The sequence below is a fragment of the Pteronotus mesoamericanus genome, unplaced genomic scaffold (assembly GCF_021234165.1).
Source record: "Pteronotus mesoamericanus isolate MK-2021 breed Mesoamerican mustached bat unplaced genomic scaffold, CSHL_Meso_final contig_347, whole genome shotgun sequence".
NCBI classification, from domain to species: Eukaryota; Metazoa; Chordata; class Mammalia; order Chiroptera; family Mormoopidae; genus Pteronotus; species Pteronotus mesoamericanus.
Genome location: NW_026555137.1, coordinates 15,997,355 through 16,003,354, shown reverse-complemented (window position 1 = coordinate 16,003,354; position 6,000 = coordinate 15,997,355).

Here is a 6,000-nt window from a genome sequence, read left to right as displayed (position 1 = left end):
CAGTAATGTTAAAAAAGAAAAAGGTAAAGGGTAAAATCTTTCTCCAATCTGGAATTTTGCTCAAAAGATTCAGGACAATTCTCAACAGCCATGCTTCTGTCAGCTTGCTACTCTCTTACCCGGCCTATTTGAAAACAAACTAAAATGTAAAAAAAAAAAAAAAAAAGGTGTTATTTGAATTTTGATTTTTCTTAGAAGAACTGATTGGAGGACCCTTTGTTATTACATGCCGTATCTATCTAATGTATCTATGTATCTATCTGTATCGATTGTACACACATATATTATCTGTATATACAGGAACGGATACCAGTTTCGTAGAGTGGTAGCTTATAAAATTTGGGTGGCCTTTCACAAGAAAAAAATACAAATAATCTTACTTTGCAAGATTTGCCAGAAACATGACTGCATTAATGCACTGAGCAAGCCCTTCCCAGGTCCTGGCCTGAGGCCCAGGCTCCGGTGGCTTCCAGGAAATCTGTGTCCAGGCACATGTGACCCGTGTGAGGTCTCCTCACTTTCCAGGCGCCCGAGAAATGCTCCCTTATCACCTACTTTGCGTGGTTCTGCTTGGGTTTAAATGGGGCCGAAACCTTGGTGATGGTAACTGGCAGCAAGGACTTGGTTCTCCCTCCGAGTCCGCAGACACTCCCATCTTTACGAGCCTACTCCAAGGCCAGGAAAAGCATTTTCTTAGGAGCACATCCAAATGCTTTGGTCTTCAAGTGGAAAGATGAGAAAAACAGCAACAATGGTAGGAGTGGGAGGGAAGAGGAAAAAGAGGGAGAGGGGAGCAGGTGGGGTGGGGGAGGCCGCAGAGTATTTTCCTTATAGGTGTGGGTGGAAACTAAAAAGTCAGCAGTTTCAGGCTGAGCTGAAAGTGCCTCTCCTTAGGATCAGGAGCAGGAGGTGGGGAGGCTGAGTTATTCACATGCAGGAAATTGGCCAGCTCACTTCTGGGAGTCCCGGTCGAATGCAAGTGCATGGTTTAAAGTGAGCTAAGCTGTGTGGTTGCAGCCAGCATCTCTGGGGTGTAATTGTGTCTGGTCTTTCCTGGAACTCTGGGAAGTTGCCTGGCCCAAGGGGGCAGCAGGCAAAGACGGGACCTGTGGCCACCTGCAGCCACACTGCTCTGGCAGGGTGGTCAGGAATGACTCTAATAGCTGGATGTCTTCCAGGTCGGGGTCTCGTTGCCCTGCCCTGTCCTCGTCTGTGTGTCCACTTCTGTCCTCAGAGGTGCAGGATCTGTGCATGGGGAGAGGAGAGACAGCAGAGAGACCCAAATGCAGAGGTCCACACTGGGAGCTCAGAGAGAGGCGGGGCAAATGTTCTAGGTCACAGGGACATGGCATCTAAAGCCATGTGTGGGTGCCTGGATCGGGTCCTGGGTCAGGGAAAGTGGCTGTAAAGCACATTGTTGGACAATTGAAGAAGTGTATATGGATTATAGAATAGTTAATTGTATCAGTTTTGTATTTCTTGAACTTGCAAATTATACTGTTATTATGTAAAAGAATATTCTTATTCTTAAAAAATGCTGAAATATTTAGGGGTAAAAGAAAATGACGTTCCTGCAACTTGCTTTCAAATGGTTCAGAAAATAATAAATATATATACTTATGTGGGTGTCTATAGATGGATAGAGAAAGCAAAGGGTTACATGTGAACAGTTAGTGAATAAGGGCTAGAACGGAGGTCTTGGCACTACCCCGAGTTGGTTCTCTAAAGTTTGAAATTATTTCAAAATAAAAAGTTACAAAACGCAAAAGCAGACAGTAGGGGTTCTGAGGACCAGATTTCTGGGGTGTGTTTCCCCGCTGTCTGTGTTAGGATCCCCGGGGTGTTTCAGGTACTGAGTCAGGTCTTCCACCCATGGGAAGCCTGCTCCTGCAAGTTTAGGGTCGGCCTGGGGATATGCATTTCCCATAAGCACCTCTGAGGGTTCTGATTCAGGCGTCTAGCAGCTGCCTCTTTAAGAAACACTTTCTCCTCCAGGAATATGTGCTCAAAATGCATCCTCCCCCTCACTCGCCTCTATTGTCTCAGCTGGTCATCGCTGTGCCGGCCACGTGCAGACAATCCTGTTGAGGCAGGAGCTGGGGACAGGAACCCAGCCATGCCCCGTGCTGTCCCATGTTGATGGATTCTCTAGCTCTTCCCTGTGTCTCTTTGCTGACACAGCAGACATGGTGTCCCTAGAGATGGTCTCAGAGCCATTCAATCCTCGCAGAAAACTGAAGGCTCCATCAAAGGCAGCAGAGGTGACGACGAGGGGGCTGGTGCAGTTGATCTGATGTAACTGTTTGTAAATGGTGTGCTTGGCAAAGGGGAGTCTGGGAATTGGGGCGTGGGAATGAGAACACCAGATGAAGGAAAAGACAAGTATGAGGCAGGAGGGCGGAGCACAGAAGGGGTTGGAGGTCATTCATTTGTTCTCCAAATATTTTATGGGTGCCGCTTGTGCGCCAGGCACTCTGTGAGGCACTGCGAATGAATCCCAGCACATTTTGGTTACTATGTTGTGATTTGCTTCTTTCACCTGACTGAACATACATCATGGAGCTCATGGCCCGTCTGTTCATGAGACTGCATGGCGATCCATTGTATGTGTGACCACGGGCTTTAGTCATTGATCTCCTGGTTGTTTAGGTTGTCTCCAAACCTTTCCCATTATAATGCGCATAGGGGTATAATGCAGGTTCAACCACTGCAGGTAGAATCGTTGAGTGAGAGGACATGAGCTTTGGTAGTTTTGATGGCTACTGCCAGGTTTCCTTCCACTGAGGTTCCAATCGACATGGCCACCCTCCATCTAAAACTGCCTTTTTTTTTTTCACATTCTTGCCGCATAATAATCATTTTGTTGACATTTATGATTTTATAGATGAAGAAAATAGTGCCCCATTTTTAATTTGCAAATGCTAATTTGCATTTTTTTCCCTAGAAGTGGATTTGAACATGTTTTCATGTTTAAATCTATGTTCATTTTATTTTGGAGGAACCCCCGCTCCCCTAATCTATTGCTCTTTTTCTATGATGTTCTTTTCCTTTTTTATTGGAAAGGAATTCTTTGTATATGTAGTGATGCAAGTTGCAAATTTTTTTTTCCAGTTTGTTATTTGATCTTTAGCTTTACTCATGTTGGTTTTTGCCATACGGACCGTAAACGTTTGCCTGTAGTTGAATGTAGCAATCTTTTCTCTTATGGCTTCCATATTGTTTCATAGTTAAAAAGATATTTTTAATGCCAAGATTGTTTTTAAAAAATGATTTTATGGGGTCTTCTAATGCTTTCATGATTGTTTTATATTAAAAATTTAAATGCATCCCTGGCTGGGAGACTGCGTTGGTTGGAGGGTCATTCTGTGCACCAGGAAGTTGTGAGTTAGACTCCCAGTCTGGGTGCTTATGGAAGGCAACTGTTGATGTTTCTCTCTCCCATGAGTGTTTTTCTCTCTCTTCCCCTCTAAAATCAGTAATTAAAAATATCCTTGGGTGAGAATTTTAAAAAAATTTAAATCTATACTACATTTATTGTGGTGTAAGATGTGAAGTGTGAATTCAACTTCATTTTTCCACAGATGGTTATGAACATTATATTTTCTGCACTGATTTGAAGTGCTGTCCTTCCAGACACTAAATTTTCATTTACACTTGGGTTTATTTATAGACTTTTAATTCTGTCCCATTTATCTGCCTGTCTATTTTTCATCAGGACCATACTATTTCAATAACTATAATATGTCAATATTTGCCTGGGCTGACTTATTATTATTCTTCTTTTTCAGAAATGTCCTGATTGCTTTGCTTGCTTATTTCTATGATCTTTAGGATCAGCTTACCTAGTTAAACAGTCTCATTAGTATTTGATCTGGATTGTTTATTATTTATATAGTAATTTGGGGGAGAAATGACATTTACAATGTTTCCTAATCCAGGAATATAATAGACCATTTTCTCCCCCTCAGGATATATTTTACATGTCCCACAGTAACATTTAATTTTTATATAGATTTTTAAATATAGATTTTTATATAGATTTTAATTTATTTCTTGAGTTTATTTCTAGGTAGTTTTTTTTTTCTATTGTAAATTTCTTTTCTTTAATACCTCTTCTGATGGGGATTAGTTTACGTTGGAGGATATTGAGTTAATTATTTCTATGTAATAATTTACACAGAAATGTTTGTGAATAAGAAACACTGAGTGGGAATTTTAGTCATTAAAAATTAGTTTTTCCCTCTTCCTTTTAGCAGTTATTTGTGGGATACATCTTTTCTCTGGGACTGGTCAATTCAAGTTTTTTGTGCAAGTGACTAATGATGAGTATCCTTGGCTTCGACAGACTCATTAACTGATTCGTTATGAATGTCCCTCCAGTTGTACTGCTGTGTTAGGAGTTTTATATTATTTATGTTGACGTCAGTATTTTTTGTCAAATCAACAAAAAATTAAATATTTGTCCTATGAATTCTAAGATTCACTTCTTTTTATTAGTTGAATTATCAAACGATACAATGGCTTATTCATCACAATCCATTACTTCTAGTAGAAATCTATTTCTTCCTACATAATGAATGATTGTTTTTGGGATGGTCTGAAGTTTCTCTTGGTACAGTTTACTTCTTGATCTCAGGACAATTTCTATCAATCTCTTTGCCTCTACCTGTCGCTTTTGTTTCATATTCTATTAATCTGTATTTGGACCTTCTCTCAGTTTTTTAACAGACAAATTTGAAAATGAGAAAATAAAAACCTTTTCACATATGTCGAAATCAGGAATCTGTAATTATGTTCCAAAACATTTTCAGTTGCATATATAATGGCATATTTAAGCTTTAATGAGCTTAATAGACATTGTGTGTTCCTTTTGTGTTCTGATTTCTCTTCCCTGTATTTGAAAATACATTTAGCCTCCTTAAAATGGTGTTTACTCATGTCCCAGAGGTTGAATAGGGCCTTTTTTGGACGCTGATGTGAGCTGGGGACTCCCACAACTTGGGTTTAGTGGTTTGCAGTCACTTCTGTGTTTGATCAGTTCTTGCCAGTGTCCTGGTGTGTGCTGGCACCCGGAAAGATCTTCCTGCCAGTCCTGTGGAGACACAGGAGCCAGTTCTGTGGTCACCTGCTCCGAGGCAGAGTGGAGAGAGACGGTGCTCGCTGCCGACTATGGTTAAGATGTCTTTGCAAACATTCAGCATTTGGTTAGGACAGTGCGGCCAGGTCTGCCACGACCAGCACGAGGGCGTGGCTGGCCCTACAGTTCTCTGCAAGCATCTGTGCTTTTTCTAGGTTCAAGGCTTGGGTCTGAGGCTTCTTTAGTGACCTTGGGAAGTTTCTTCCCAGAGCATCAGCATTTTCATTTATTGAAAGGCAGCGCAGAGCTCAATGAACTCCAATGTCCTTATCAGCTCTCAAACTCAGTGGCTTAGGTACAGTAGAGAGCAAAGTATATGTGTAAATCTTTGGTCCCTCGGGGCCAAATGCCAGCCAGCCTCACCTGCAAGGCAGCATAGCATGGGGGTCCCAACCTGGTTGTCAGAGCTGAGCTCCTTACCGCCCCCTCATATAAGGCATATGAACTTGGGCAGTTTACTCAATCCTTGTGCTGCAGTTTTCTACCATTTTTTGCTGTTTTCCTCATAGATCTTTAAACGTTTTGCTAGACTTATACTGAAGCATTTCTTTGTTTGGAGTGCTAATGTGAATGGTACTGTGTTTTTAGTTTCAAATTCTACTTGTTCAATATATAAGAAAATGACTGACTTTTTGTACATCGACCTTCATTTTGCAGCCTTGCTATAATTGCTTCTCAGTTCCAGAAGCTTTTGTTGTTGATTTTTTTTTCAGATTTTCTAAATAGACAATGATGTTACCTGTGAACGAAGAGAGTTTTATTTCTCCCTTTACAATCTTATATCTTTTCTTTTTCTTAGTGCAACAGCTAGGACTTCTAGTACAATATTGAAAAGGGGAGGCCCTGGTCAGTATGGCTCAGTT